The sequence below is a fragment of the Nuphar pumila genome, chromosome 13, assembly GCF_984573655.1.
Source record: "Nuphar pumila chromosome 13, dmNupPumi1.hap1.1, whole genome shotgun sequence".
In the NCBI taxonomy this organism is placed as follows: Eukaryota; Viridiplantae; Streptophyta; class Magnoliopsida; order Nymphaeales; family Nymphaeaceae; genus Nuphar; species Nuphar pumila.
In genome coordinates, this window is record NC_143261.1 from 38,189,705 (window position 1) to 38,204,998 (window position 15,294).

Genomic DNA, 15,294 nt, shown 5'->3' on the forward strand with positions numbered 1-15,294 from the left:
TGATCTCGTGTGCCGGACTGGCACAAAGAGTACACACCTGCTGTGTAGTGGATGGTCCTGAGAGAAGCTGGTCCAGCTTCTGAGCAATCATGTCTACCTTGCACTGTAATGCAGTAGATGGACCAATCTCAAGAACACCAGCTTTCTTCTGAATGCTGGGTGTGGCTCTATCCGAATGAGAGCTCGAAGCGTGGTGGAGTGAATTCTCGGCCAATGTATCAAATAGCCTCCACGCTTCGTCCTCGCTCTTCAGCATGAATGTCCCTCCACATGAAGAGTCGATCATCTGATGATTCTTGTCAGACAATCCATCATAGAAGCTCTGCACCAGTTGCCATTTTGGCACCTAATGATGGGGACATTTCCTGAGGAGATCCTTCATTCTCTCCCAGGTCTCATGAAAGCGCTCACCATCTAGCTCTGAAAAGCTAGTGATGGCTCTACGATATTGGTTCGTACGACCAATGGGAAAATATTTCCAAAGAAACTCCTGCTGCAATTGATCCCATGACTCTATTTCTACAGAATCTAAGGACTTTAGCCAATACTTGGCTTTGTCCTTCAATGAAAAGGGGAATAGAGTCAAGCTTAAAGCATCATCATCGAAATTCTGTATCTTAACAGTAGAACAGATTTCGAGAAATTCATCTAAATGTCGATAGGGATCCTCATGACTAAGGCCATAAAAGGATGGAAGCATCTGAATAATGCTGGCCTTAATCTCATAATGCGGCGCTCCTACATCGGGTCTCCGAATGCAGGATGCCTGAACATAGTCTGTGGGAATGAAGTATTCCCGCAGAGGGCGTGAAAGAACTGGGGGTGGAGGTGGAGGATCCATGTCAGCCATTGTTGCCGAACTTCGATGAGAATGTAAAATTCTCTCTGGGTTGTCAACAAATGGGTGTAATGGGGTTCCTAGACCTCGTCGCCCCTGCATACACTGGTACTAAGACCAGATGTAAACAAACGACCTAAATCTAAAAATAAAAAAAAATAAACTCACACAGATACTAAAATGTAAATAACACAAATAAACAACTACTAAACAAATATGCCAACTAATTATGTCAGAATGATATAACTAAGTAAATGAAATAACAACTTAAACTACTCTAAAGTACTGAAAAGATAAATACAGGAAATCACAAACTAAGTTTTTCTAAAACCCACCTGTCTAATCGCTCCTTGCAGAATGAATTTCAAGTGAATCCTAGAAAGAACAGAACGTGAATCCTATATTTACTAACTATGTTAATCCTATATTCACTTACTAATCCTACTAACTAAAAAGAAAACAACTAATTAACTAACTAAAACAAATTAATAAATTAAACTCTAAAAAAAAAAAGTAATTAATTCGCCGTTCCCCGGCAACGGCGCCAAAAATTTGGTTGATATTTTTGAATGATCTTTTAAAAACAATTATTTTCAATAAAACTTTGAAAAATCGTCAACCAAAAATAAAAAAACCGACTTTCCACAAAGTGGTAAGTGCGGGTCGAATCCTCAGGGAACAGGAATTAATCACGATATTTCTAGAAAATTTAATTTATTAATAACAAATGTCAATCTACAATTATAAAGTTAATACAACCACAATTAATCACTAAAATCAAAATAAACAAGCATTCAGTCTTCTGCTCCACACCAAGGGTATTTCCGTCTTTTCGCCAATTAGAGAATCTTCGCACTTGGACAATAACCCTGGAAACTAATATGCTTTTCAACCTAAAAATGCAGAAAAATACAAAGTTAGTATTCTATTCTAATAATGCAAACAATAACTAAAACTAATTCTACTTTTACGAAAATAATAAAACAAATGCTATTTATCAAACAAAAATTAAATAAAATACTAAATTAATTCTAAAATTAACCAAATTAATTCTACTAATGCTGGATGATGATTATGCAACTCCTAAAATGCAGAAACTACTGAAAACAAGTCTAAATTGCCGAAACTAAGAAAATTACGAAACTGCCCCTAACTAGTGTAAAATAGCATTCTAACAGGTTATCGGAAAACCACTGTTTGATAGGGAAAACAAGGTCCAATTTTCCCGAAATTTGTTCTGTTCTGCAACTGACAGATTAAACAAACTGACAGTTTTTACAGAATTGAAAGACAGTATCTGGCACTCTAGCTATAAGCGTTTCAAATCTGGGAAAAATCAGGATATCGCAAGTCCTGTAATTTGAAATCCAGAAAAAGCGGTTTTCGCAAAACGCTTAAAAATCAGACCAAATCAACTCCGAATGAGCTGAAATTTGGTCTGCAGTTAAATAACACGTCAATAAAGTGAATAAAAGAAAAAAATTTGGAAAACACAGAATTTTTGCACAGAAAATAATGCTAATGCGACAGGGCAAAAATCTGGTTTTTATTTGAGTGCACTATTCACTTTATGAATCTATTTTAACACTCTAAAAGACAAATCAAACCTAATGCAATCTAAATGACACTGTATAACAGTGTATATGCAGATAATTATTATGAATACACTAAATGCACAACGAACAAAACACGATAAGCAATTTATGACTAGAACTACGTTAACTAACAATGCAAATGCAACTATGCTAAACAATAAAATGCAATCTGACTACTAAGTTAAATAATATCTAATTACCAATTCAAACACTCACAAAACACATTTCACACATACGAAACAAATACGATATACACACACATACTTCTACACTAAAACTAAAGTAGATAAATAAACTAATTAGTATAAAAATCAAAATAAATAATACTAAATGAAATTAATTCACTAAAGAATGAAGGCTAGGGTTAGGGTTCACTCGGTTGACTCGACTAGGCTCGGTTTTGACGTAGATAGGTTCGGGTTGGTTTGGGAGAACTCGGTTTGGATTAGGTAGGTCCGAACTATGTTTGACTCGACTCGGACTAGTATGGACTTGGTTTAGGTTTGACCTAACTAGTTGGCTTCGGTTTTGAGTTGACTTAGTCAACTAGGTTTGGTTGGGTTTAGGTGGACTCGGTTTTCCTTGGATAGAGTTGGGTTAACTTGGCTTAGGTTGACTCAACTTGGTTTAACCTAGGTTAGGTTTGACTTAGACTGGAGTTGACTCGACCTAGGCTCGGTTTGGACTCACCCTGGGTTAGACTAGAACTTGACTCGGGTTAGGTCTTGGTCTTGGACTTAGGCTTATTAAGACTAGGTTGAACTCGGTTTAGGGTTGACCTAGTCAACTAGGGTTGGTTGGGTTTAGGTGGGCTTGGACTAAGTTTGAATCAACTAGGTTTGACTTAGATAGGTTAGGTAGACTAGGTTGACCTAAACTTAGGTTAGGGTTGACTCCACTAAGCTTGACTAAGGTTGGGCTTTGGTCTTAGACTCGACCTAGGTGTGGTCTAGGCTTTGACTTAGGCTAGGCTAGGTTTTGACTAGACTCAAAGGGGGTGTAGACTAGGGTTTGACTCGACCTAGGCTCGGTTTGACTAGGTTAGGTCTAGACTAAAGTAGTAATCTCCTAATTCCTACAATTAATTCAAAGTTAACGATTTTAATGGAGAGGGTTGGAAAAGGAATGTAATAATTACCAAATTCCAAACTTTGAAATGCTTTGGATTCTAAAAAATCGCCCCATTTAAAGAGGGGGTTACACTCCTTAATTGCTTTTAAAGCTCCTTTTGGAAAAATGAAAAGGCCAATCTAGAAATCCACGATTTTTGCTTTTCAAGATGGAATTAAAGTGCTTTTAATGTTCTATGGAAATCGTGGAGCCTAGATTGGAATTTTTGTTTAATGCCAAAAACACTTTCCAAAGTTAAGGAATAACTCCTTTAATGCCCATTCAAAATTCCAAATTTTCCTTAAATGCTTCACACGACTTTTGAAGGGCCTCCTTTTTCCAAAATCGCCAATTCAATTGGGGCTACTTTCTAAACTAAAAGAATTAAATCTACCTAGGGAATAAAAGGAATTAAATGAAAAAACGATTTCCTAGGAGTTAATGCTAACCTAATTCTCAAAACCTACTTAATTAACCCCTAAAAACGGCTAGGAAAGAAAACCCTAATGCATTGAACCTAGACACCTTCCTAACTCAATTAATGACAATTAAGACTTGCTAAAAAATTCGACCAAGAGTTCAAGGGGAGCTCTAATGGCTGCCGCCCCTCTTTGGGGAAGAAGAAGACTAAAAAAAAATACAAAAGAATAAAAACTTAAACTAAAAAAAAACTACTTACTAAGGAACCAATATTTTGATAAAACTAAATTAAAATATAATGAAAAGAACTCCTAACTCCACAAATGCCAACATGAACACCCCTATACTGGAATTTATTAAGAACATAAAGAATTGAAAAATCGACTTTTGCAATTTTTGTTTTTCAATAGATCCAAAACACCAAAAACGCAAAATGCTAAAAATGATTATTTAGAACTATCCTAAACGAATGAAATGAATTAACACAACTATATACTGCTGTTAACACCTAAAACACACAGCAACTACACCGTTTACCCACATCAACACATACATTTAACAAAAACACAAAGATCGGCTAGAATAATCCTAGCCGATTTTTTTCTTTTTCAAAAATAAAATCAACATAAGACACAAGCACAACCCACGAATAAAATAAACTAAAATGAAATTTTCTAATGAGATTTTCAGCAAAACAACACAGTACACATGCTGGACAAAACAAAAATATCAAAACAAAAAATTTATTTTTTTGTGAAAATCAAGAATCGGCTAGAATGAGTCTAGTCGATTTTTGGATTTTGCTTTTCAATCAAAATCAAATGCAACCCACACAAAAACCGACTAAGATGAATCAAAATGAATTATTTTCTAAATGGTTTTTCAGTAGAACAGACCCAAGAACCCCTATGAGAAATTTGAAGGATCGGCTAGATGAAGATCTAGCCGATTTTAATGAAGAGAATGAAAAATCTAAAAAATATCGATTTCAATGAATCAAACAAACACATAAACCTAATCTAACGTGCTGATTTATGCACGAAATCTAATCTAAGGTTGAAACAAAAAGAAAAATAAGAAACACGCAGAAAATAAAATAAAAAGAAAACCAACACCCAATTCGGTTTTATCTAGAAGAGAAGGAAGAAGAAGACCTACCTTTTGGAAGATTCGACGATCGGGGGGATGAAGAAGAGCGGACCGTGGCTGGAGATGGACGTCCTACGCAGTTCGAGAATGCTGTACTTCACCAAAAAATGGCATCTTTGCAGCTGCTACACGTTGGAGATCCACTGACGATGGAATGTGAGCCGATTCTCGATCGGAGGGTGTAGAAAGCCGGATGGAGGTAGGGCCGGCTCACCTTGGTGGTGTGTTTCGCACTCCCGCCCAAGGTTAATGGTGTTCACCTCTGCTACACCTGCAAAAATACAGAAAAATGGTGAATACTACAGCAAGGAACAAGAAAGAAATGAAAAGAACACAAAGAAAGATCGAAAATATGCTTGAAAATCAAGCATAGACCGGTCTTCAATGGCCAACACGTGGGGGAGATGGAGAGGAAGGTGTTGCTGGAGTAGATTCACTGCAAGGGGCGTCCAAACACAGCCAAAGATGCCTAGGGCTTCTCTAAAAAGTATATTTATACTTTTTGGAATTTGCAAAAACACTGTTATAAAAAATATATTTTCTAGGCGCCTCTTTTTGGGGGGTTTTCAAAAAAGCTTTTTGAAATGGATATGGATAGGCGTGTGGGTTGGGTTTTGGGCTTTCTAAGAGTTGATCCAAGGTCCACTTAACCTAAATGGGTCGGATATGGATCCGATCCATCTCGAAATCCATGCCCAAACACTGAAATAGCCATAACTCTCTCATTTTAACTCCAATTTTTTTGAAATTCGAACCATAGCCCCTTACTATCAAAACACATCTAAACATGGGTTTAAAACCTTAAACTTGATACAAAATGCATGAAAAACTTGTTTACATGATGTGCATTTCATGCATCATCAACGTACACTCTATTATATCTCACGTAAATTTTTACTATATCATCTTTTATATCATAGCCTAACGAACTATCTATTATCACCTCCTCATGCTTTACATCTTTTGCAAAAAGTATCATAAAAACACTTGTACTCCACCCATTAGTACATTTTGTATCACCTTTTTCTCTCTCTTTATATTATACGTAGCTCCTTCTCATATATTTTATATCTCTCTCCAATCGAGTTTCTTTAAAAATATGTTTATCAAATAAACATTAATTCATGTCAATCATAACTTTATTTTATGTCTTTCATCTCATATCAATCATGAATTTTTCTCTTGTTTTTTATTCCTATCCTACTCGAAAATCCATATATATCATCTCACTTTTCTTTATGTCTACTTTTACTCCTTCCACGCATATCCATAAAAATACTTCCTATAAAAAGAATTATTACTCTTCACTCATGAATATCTTTTTGTCTCATCATCTCTCTCACCACTATTCAAAGTCAAAGTGTGTCCTTCTCATATTTACGTATACTCATAAAAATTACAAATATGAAAACACATTAATCATGACACTTTTTTTAAGTCATTCTTTTCTTTCAAAATGTCATATCTTTCAAAGTACACATCACATGATCACCCTATGACCTATTTCCATAAAAACTATTTCTATATTAAATAAGCAGTCATGACATTTCTTTCCATCCGTGACCATGCCTCTCTCTTACATTGTATATCTCTCTAAAATCGAGAATCATTAAAGTCTTGTATCCAAGCAAAACTTTATTTATTCTAACTCTAGTTTATGTCATATCTAAATCAAGTAAATGTTGTCCTTTATAACCTTTCTCTCTTCTCTACATATCCGTGTCATCTTTTTATATCTTTCACTCTCCTTTCACGCTTATCCATATATATAAATAAAAACTATTATTGCCTCTCACTCATACCCCATGGGTTGTCCTATTCTAAACTCTCCATTCACGAATTTAGAATACCTCCACATAAAGTAAAAAGTTGCTTGTTTTATTAGGCCATTATTTTCAAAAATCATTTACTCTTTTTACTTCAACATGACACCCCATACTCTATTAATGGCTTCTCTCACTAGTCGATAAACTCACCCATAGTAAAATCTATATATATACTATATATTTCAATACTATGTCCTTCTCAACCTAATATAATACACTATCCTCAAACATTGATTTGATTTGTCATTCACAAGTCTCTTAACTTACTCCTCACGGATTTCCTTATTTGACTAAAATCTAAAAATCACTCACTTCCAATGTCATTCAAAACCTATCAAAATTATTTTCATTCCTCTATTTAATGGATTGGTTCATCACACACCAATTCCACTCGTATCTATCTATCATCCTACAAACTATTACCCACTTCAAACTCGCCCTTCTTAGTCCTCTTTTTTCCTTACAAACTCTTGCAATGGCCTCTTCCTCCTCCAACAATGTGATTACTGCAGCAGATCTAAGGTATCCAGATTTGTTTCACAATTACAACTTACTATGCTCTCGCCCCATTCATGAAGGTAAATTGGTTAACTTTGACGACTTCATGCTCTTTGACTTAGACACCTATCTCCCTGAACTCAAACCTCTACTAGGATCTTCATCCCAAGCTGCCTATTATCCCGAACTAGTTCGACTGTTTTATACCAACTTCTCTACTGATCATGAACAAACCACAATCACCAGCAAAGTCCGAGGAAAGCTGATGATTTTCGATGCTTCCGACCTAGGTAGAATTCTAAACCTACCTTCCACCGGTACCGACCTTAACACCATAGTACCAATCGAACGATCGGTACTTCGAAAAATACTTCTCTGCACCAACTGCTACCAACTTCCATGGCACATGAGGAATCTCCAACCTCATGCTCAACTACTTGCCCAGATTCTTCTCCACAACATCTCTCTTCTTATCTACGCAATTTTTTCTTCTCTTCCGATAAACTGGTCATCCATTCTTTTCGACCTTTTTATTCGTTATCAAAAATTCGAGCCTCTTCTTTTTGGGTGTTTCATAACTCCCATTCTCAAATACTTCAAAGTACCCCTTCACAACGAAGTCATCCTCCGTCCCTCTCAGGTCCTTGATGATACCACCTTCAATCTAAGGTCCCTGCACATGCCCGGCTCTGATGAAGCAGATCCAACATCCTCCTTCAATTACTTTTCTGCTATGATGGATATCGAGCACTCTCAGGATCGTATCCTTCATAATCAAGCCCTGTTGCAGCAGACTCGCAAGCGGAATCGTGCCGACCGAACACATTCACCTCCTCCACCTTTGAGATAAACTCATTTTTTTTGGTCTGTAATAACTTTTAATTACTTTTAGACTGTAATATTTGGTCTGTAATAACTCTCTTACTCTGATCCCTTCCTTTTTGTCCATGACAAAGGGGGAGAAAACCTGTCTCCATTATTGGAGAAATACTCTCTTTAAACCTTTTTCAAATATTTTATCATACTATTATTTCTATGCATAATGTCTTTTTGACAGGGGGAGCATATTTTGTCATCATCAAAAAGGGGGAGAATGTTGAGAAACTCTGTTTTGATGTCACATAATATGATACACTGTCTCATTTGATTTTATATGATATGATAATATGTCCTCTTGAAAAATGTTATATTATGACTGAATATGTTTTGCAATAAATCTAATGAGTATTTGATGCAAGGATATCTCACCCAATAAGGATGGAGACTTCCTGTTCAAGTACAACTATGGTGCAATCATACTCCTTGAAGAAAAAGCTTGATGAGCCATGCATTCCTAAAGTTCAAATAAAGAGATCGGCTACCTCAAGATGAAGACTTTTTTCTTCTTTAGAGTCATATGTAACAGAACCTTCAGGAACTTGCATATTGCATATTACATACTCATTCATAAACACTATATCATAAAAGTATACGATAGTTTCAAAAAGCTCTTTTTTGAAAACCAATAATTGTACCTTCTTACAACCCTTTATGAAAAAGATATTTTGTCATGTAATAATTGTACCTTACACTATATACAAGACAACATGAAAAAGAAATGTAGGAAAAAGACAAAAACATAAAATCGGCTACAAAAGAAAAACAAATATAATATGTTTTTGAAAAGACTTTAGTTACCTTCTTTAAAGAAATGTTTTTTAATATAAGAAGAAGACAAAAACATAAATCGGCTACACAAAAGAAAAACAAATAAAATATGTTTTTGAAAGGATTCTAGTTACCTTTTTATAAAACCATAGAATGTCGACTTACTTGAAGTCATCATTCTCTTTACAAAGCATTAAATATCTCCTGTAACAAATCCTTGTTAATATCCTTCTCAAAGAATGTCGACCTTCTTTTGGTCCTCATTCTCTCTAAAGACTTTGAAAAACACAACATAAAGAAAACACTTGACATGACTATGTATAAATAAATATCTCAAAGCACTCATTGTACTTACACTCATTTAAAGTAAAGAAGTACTTATGTACCTCAAATCATTAATTAGAATAAAGACAAAACTACAACCCAACGTTCAATGTACTATTGTAAGAAATAGACTTTTTACATAAAATATGTATTACCTAAAATATTACAACGACTAGTGTACCCTCTATTTTACTTTTACGGAAAAAGGCATTCTCGAACTTCTCTAAAAGATATTTTTGAAATGACATAACATTTCACATTTCAAAAAGTTACAATTCCAAAATGTAACGACTACTTTTTAAAAGCTATATAAACACACTCAAATAAACTATTCAAACAATGGAATGGAATAGACGTGTGAGCTTACAACGAGAAAAATTCCTATTCGATATTTGAAAAGAGAGCCTTGAAAAAGAAAGAGAAAAAGAAAAGAAAGAAAAGAGAAAAAGTCAAGTCCAGCTCTTTGACAAAGAGTATCCTCTGAGTGACAAACAGAACATTCTGAGAATCCTTCATTCGTGCATTCATATCATTCTGAAGGTTCTATAGGAAGTATTGTAACTCTGTTATTCACTGTATTCCTTCTTTGTTGAAAGAAGTAGACCTCTGTGAAAGAGGGTGTTGCCCTTCTCTGTTGAGAGAAGAAGACCTCTGTGAAAGAGGGTGTTGTCCTTCTCTGTTGAGAGAAGAAGACCTCTGTGGAAGAGGGTGTGTCCCTTCTCTTTTTGAGAGAAGAAGACCTCTGAGGAAGAGGGTGTTGTACTATTTATCCGGTGACTCGGATGTTATAGTGGAAAGCTCAAGTGGTTTGCTTGGGGACTGGATGTAGGTCTGGATACTGACCGAACCAGTATAAATTCTGTGTTTTATGTGTTGTGCCTTATTGCCTGATTATTTTATTTTATCGATCTTTATCGTATTTCACTATTCACCCCCCCTCTAGTGGAATTTCACCCCTAGCCTAGATTATCTACTCTAATGCCTAATTAACCCCTAGACTATCCTAGAAAATCCCCAAATGTGATGCCACTTGGCATTTTCACATTTGGGTTTTTAAAACATCTTTTAAAAACCTTTAAAAACACTAGTTTTAAAAACTAACTTTCAAAATGATTTTTTTTTCAAAAGGGGTTTGACTCTTCTAAACCTCTAACACTAACCAAGACACCGACTAACCCTAGTCTAGCCCTGACTTACTCGAATATGGTGCCACTCCGAGTGGGCCCTACTTGAGTTTTTTTTTTAAAGCGATTTTAAAACTTGAAATTGAAGGAGTTTTCAAAAGAGATTCAAAAGTAGACTTGAAATTAAAAGTTTTGAAATGGCACAGAGTGCCAACTGGGTCAAAACTCCTCTGGATATGGCGCCAACTGAGTGGACCCCACATCAGAGTTTTGAAAATTTGAAATAAATACTGAAAATGGCTTTAAAAAAAGGTTAAAATCAATATTTGAAATTCAAGGTTTTTGAAAATAGGGTCTCAAGCGAGCTGGAACTCCGGGTTAGAGTCCTGAACTCTTAGGACTCTAAGATTTTAGATTTTAAAAGCCAAATGAAAGAATTTTCAAAAACTTTTATCCAGAAATGATGAAATAAGTCAGAAAAACACAGCCAGGGGTAGACTCCTAACTCGACCGACCTCTAAAATAGAGTCCTGAACTAACTGGACTCTGTAAAATGACCTAAATTTTGAAAACAAATGGAAATAAATGAAAATGGAATAAAAACAGACTTCAAACAGACTCCTGACTGGACTAGGACTCTGGGACAGAGTTCTGATCGGACTAAAACTCTAGCTTTTTTCGGTATTTTCTAAAAAATAGTTGAAAGAACTTGTTAAAACAGTGAAAACAATAATAAATATTGGAATAAAATAGAGTTCTGATTCAACTGAGACTCTGAGGACAGAGTCCTGATTGAACTAGGACATTCAGATTTTTGGATTTTCTTGAGAAAACAAATGGGAGGATTTTGAAAAATAGTTAAAGCAGGATGAAATTGAAGTTTTGGTTCAGAGTCCTGATCTGATTAGGACTCTGAGAAAGTGTCCTGATTCGATCAGAACTCTAAGAATTTTGGTTTTCTGATAAGCAAATGATGAAATTTAAGCAAAGCTTTTTGAAAACTAGTGAAAATGAAGTGAGAAAATCAATTTTGGATAGAGTCCTACTTCGATCAGGACTCTGGGGTAGAGTCTTGATTTGATCACGACTCTGAGATAAAACCTCAGAATTTTGAAATTCTTTGATAAAAGTGTAATAGTTTTGGTAGATTGAAAGATTTCTGAAAGATTTTCTCAAAATTGAAATCAGGATCAGAGTCCTGATCCAACTAGGACTCTCTGAACAGAGTCCTGTTTTGACTAAAACTCTGAGTTTCTGACTCATTTTGAAATATTTTGAAAGATTTGATTAAAAATGAATAAAATTAGCTGTAAAAGATTAGAGTCTCAATCCAATTGAAACTCTGAAGAAGAGTCCTGATCCGACTGGACTCTTGAAGAAGAGTCCTGATCCAACCAGGACTCTGAAATTTTGGCCAAAATAGCAGATTTTGAAAGGTTTTCTTCAAAGACAGGTAAAAAGGTAGTAAAAAGTAGAGTTTTGATCCGACTAAGACTCTGGAAAAAGAGTCCTGATCCAACTAGGACTCTAAGATTTTTGATAAGTGAAGGAATCTAGAAGAGACACCACTTAAATGGGCCTCATCTGAGAATTAAAATCAATTGAAATTGAGTTTGAAATGAATCCAGATCGTTTTCTAAAGAAGTATTTCAAAATATAAGGTCCTGGGGGTTAGAAAATGACAGAATGTTAAATAAAGACCTAGGTTTTAAAATTGTTTTTGAAAGAAAAGTTTTAAAAACCCGAACCTGGATTGAATATTTTAAAAACAGGAGTGCTGGATCTCGAAAATGAGATGGGATGACATGCGATGCTATGCAATGAAATGAAATGGTATGCCGAATGCATGCAATGATATACAATGACACATGAAATGTAAGTACTGGATGAGGGTGAAAATTTGGGGTGTTTACAGATGCCCCTCTTTTCTACTAAGCCGATTGTAAGACGAGCTTAGTGGCAAAGAAAACACACCAAATTTGGATTATAAAAATGCCCCAGTTAGATAAATCTGACTGGGGATGAAAGGATTTATTCAAATGATGATGATAGATATGAAATGGTGAATAATGAGAAAATTTTATTTCAAAAGAAATGAGGTTCAGGTTTTGCCCTTAACCTGGATGGGACGGAAAATACCTCATATGGAACAAAGCTCAGGCTTTACCCTTAACCTGACCGGGTTGAAAATGGAATACCTCATCAAAGGAGTCTCAGGTTTGTACCCTTGACCTGATTGGGTGGAAAAATGGAATACCTCATCAAAGGAGGCTCAGGTTTATACCCTTAACCTGATTGGGCAGAAAATGGAATACCTCATCAAAGGAGGCTCAGGTTTATACCCTTAACCTGATTGGGCAGAAAATGGAATACTTCATCAAAGAAGGCTCAGGTTTGTACCCTTAACCTGATCGGGCAAAAAAAAATGGAATACCTTATCAAAGGAGGCTCAGGTTTGTACCCTTAACCTGATCGGGCAGAAAATGGAATACCTCATCAAATGAGGCTCAGGTTTATACCCTTAACCTGATTGGGCAGAAAATGGACGGAATCCTTGAAAGAAGAGACCGTGATGAAACCTTCGGATTTTCGCAAAATGAATCCGATAGGGGTTTTGCAAAAGGAAGGAAATTGGGGTCCCTAAAGTTTGAAAAGGGATTGATTTTGGGTGCCTCATTGCTGAGACTAATTAACTTTTGAAATTGCCTTTTGCTGAAATTGGTGGCTTAACCTCAAGCCAAAATTGGACTGTCTATGGTGGGACAGTGGGGACACAGGGAAGTGTGCGAATCTAAGAGCACATGCGCTCAGATTATACCAATAGAAGGAAAGGAATCTTGAAAACTCCCGTTATCAAGTCCTTAAAAAGGGATAACAACTGATGTCAGGATGTACCAAAGATGAACCTCAAGCTCTCGTTTCATGCCAGGATAGCTAGAAAATATTGTCAAAATGTTGAAAATTGTTGTGGATTCAAAATAATTGAAAATGATGCACATTGTTTTGAAAGTATTCCCTCTTTTCTACCTGAAGTATTACCTCCGACTGAGCTTAACTCCGTAGAATCAAGATTCAAATTCAAATTGCTTGCGATTGACTTTCTTTCAAGGAAGCTATCAATTTCCTTGATATGAACGGAAAAGAAAGTATTCTTGATATTGCGAGAGCTATTGGTGAAAGAATATTGATAAAAGAATTTCACAAAATTAAAGAAGATTCTTGATAGATTTGGAAGTCTGATATTCTGGGATTCTTTTCTCATGATGATCTTTCTGCACTCTCTTTTTAGCAGATTTGAGCTCTCTTGGATTTTTCAGGAATTACATCATTCTTCATTTTGGAGATGTCCTGACTTTTCTCTCTCTTTTTCTTGGGAAGGGTACGTCACAAACTCCTTCATCTCAGAGATGTTTCGATCCTTCTTTTCTCTCAGAGATTATCTTGATAGTTATTGGCTCATTGATTGGGAATCTCTTGATGATAGCTGAAATCAAATATCTTTTAGGGTTTGTCGGTAGGCTCATCACACTCGCCTTCATCTCGACGGTGATCTGAACTTTCTTTGGAAGGATCCGTCACAAACTCCATCATCTTGGAGATGATCCAAATCTTCTTTGGCCCCGGGGGTCGACTCGCTTAATTCGCCTTCATCTTGACGACAATTGAGAGATCTCTTTTGCAGATATTTAATTGCAGCTTATGTGATTGAGGAGATATGAAAATTGAGTGGATTTTTCTGTATCACCCAGGATATTTCGACTGTTTTATTTTTCAAGAATGGTCTTTAAAAATGTGCCATTGACTGCGATCAATATCAATCACTCATGGCTTTGCAACAACATTGAATTCTCTTTGCTGGCCATATCGCGGATTTATTCTTCATCCTTTTGGTTGGCCAATAAAAAGATTTTGAACTTTGAATCCTTTTTCGTGAAAGCATTGCCCTTTCGGAAGTAATAGTGGAGGTATTCTGAAGTAATAATTTTGTGCAATAAAGATTTTTGAAATCAACAAATATTTAATGACAAATTGGCAAAATTTTCTTGAAATCCTTTTGTGAAAGCGAGCATTTGAAGCACAACGCAACACATCCATGAAAAAAATTCTCTTCTCCTTTCCCCAAAGGAGAAGATTCAGAAATTAGAATTGGGAATTACTCCTCTCTTCCCTGAAGAGGAGGTGTTTGCAAAACGAACTTTCTAAGAGAAATTAAGCTTTCGTCAAAACTTTCTAACATTAGGCTTCTCTTATAGAAAGGGGGCCGGAATTGGTGAGGTTGGTAAATTGGTCATGAAGGAACGAGTTCATCACACTCTCCCTGAAAAGAGGGTCCTTCATGATGAAATGGCCTAGTCTGAAATTATGGGGCCACAAGGAAAGCAAGTCTCCGTCGAGTCTCTTCCTATAAAAAGGGTTCCTTGTGTGAAATTTGGAATTTTATTTTGCAAACGGTTCACAAAGACACGAGTCCCTTCAAACTCTCCCTGAAAAGAGGCTAAGTGAACGAATTGGATAGCATGCGAAAAGAGCGAGCTCCCTCGAACTCTCCCTATAAAAAGGGTCTCTCGCAAGAGAAAATAATTGAAATTGGGTATTGGGTGACTCAAAAGGGTCAAATTTTGGAAATTGGAATTTTGAAATTTGATATTTGAAATTGGAAATTGGAAATTGGAAATTGATAATTGAAAATTGGAAATTTGGAAATTGATAATTGAAAATTGGAAATTGATTGACCCGAAGGTCGAAATTGTGAATTGGTTTAC

General features: G+C 35.8%; 1 non-coding gene across 1 annotated transcript; it reads left to right on the top strand.

The window, feature by feature from the left end:
- Positions 1 to 344: 344 nt before the first annotated feature.
- On the top strand, positions 345 to 447 carry LOC149818266 (small nucleolar RNA R71). The gene has a single exon (XR_016427468.1). It is a non-coding gene; the product is annotated as a small nucleolar RNA R71 (small nucleolar RNA).
- The last annotated feature ends 14,847 nt before the right edge of the window (positions 448 to 15,294 follow it).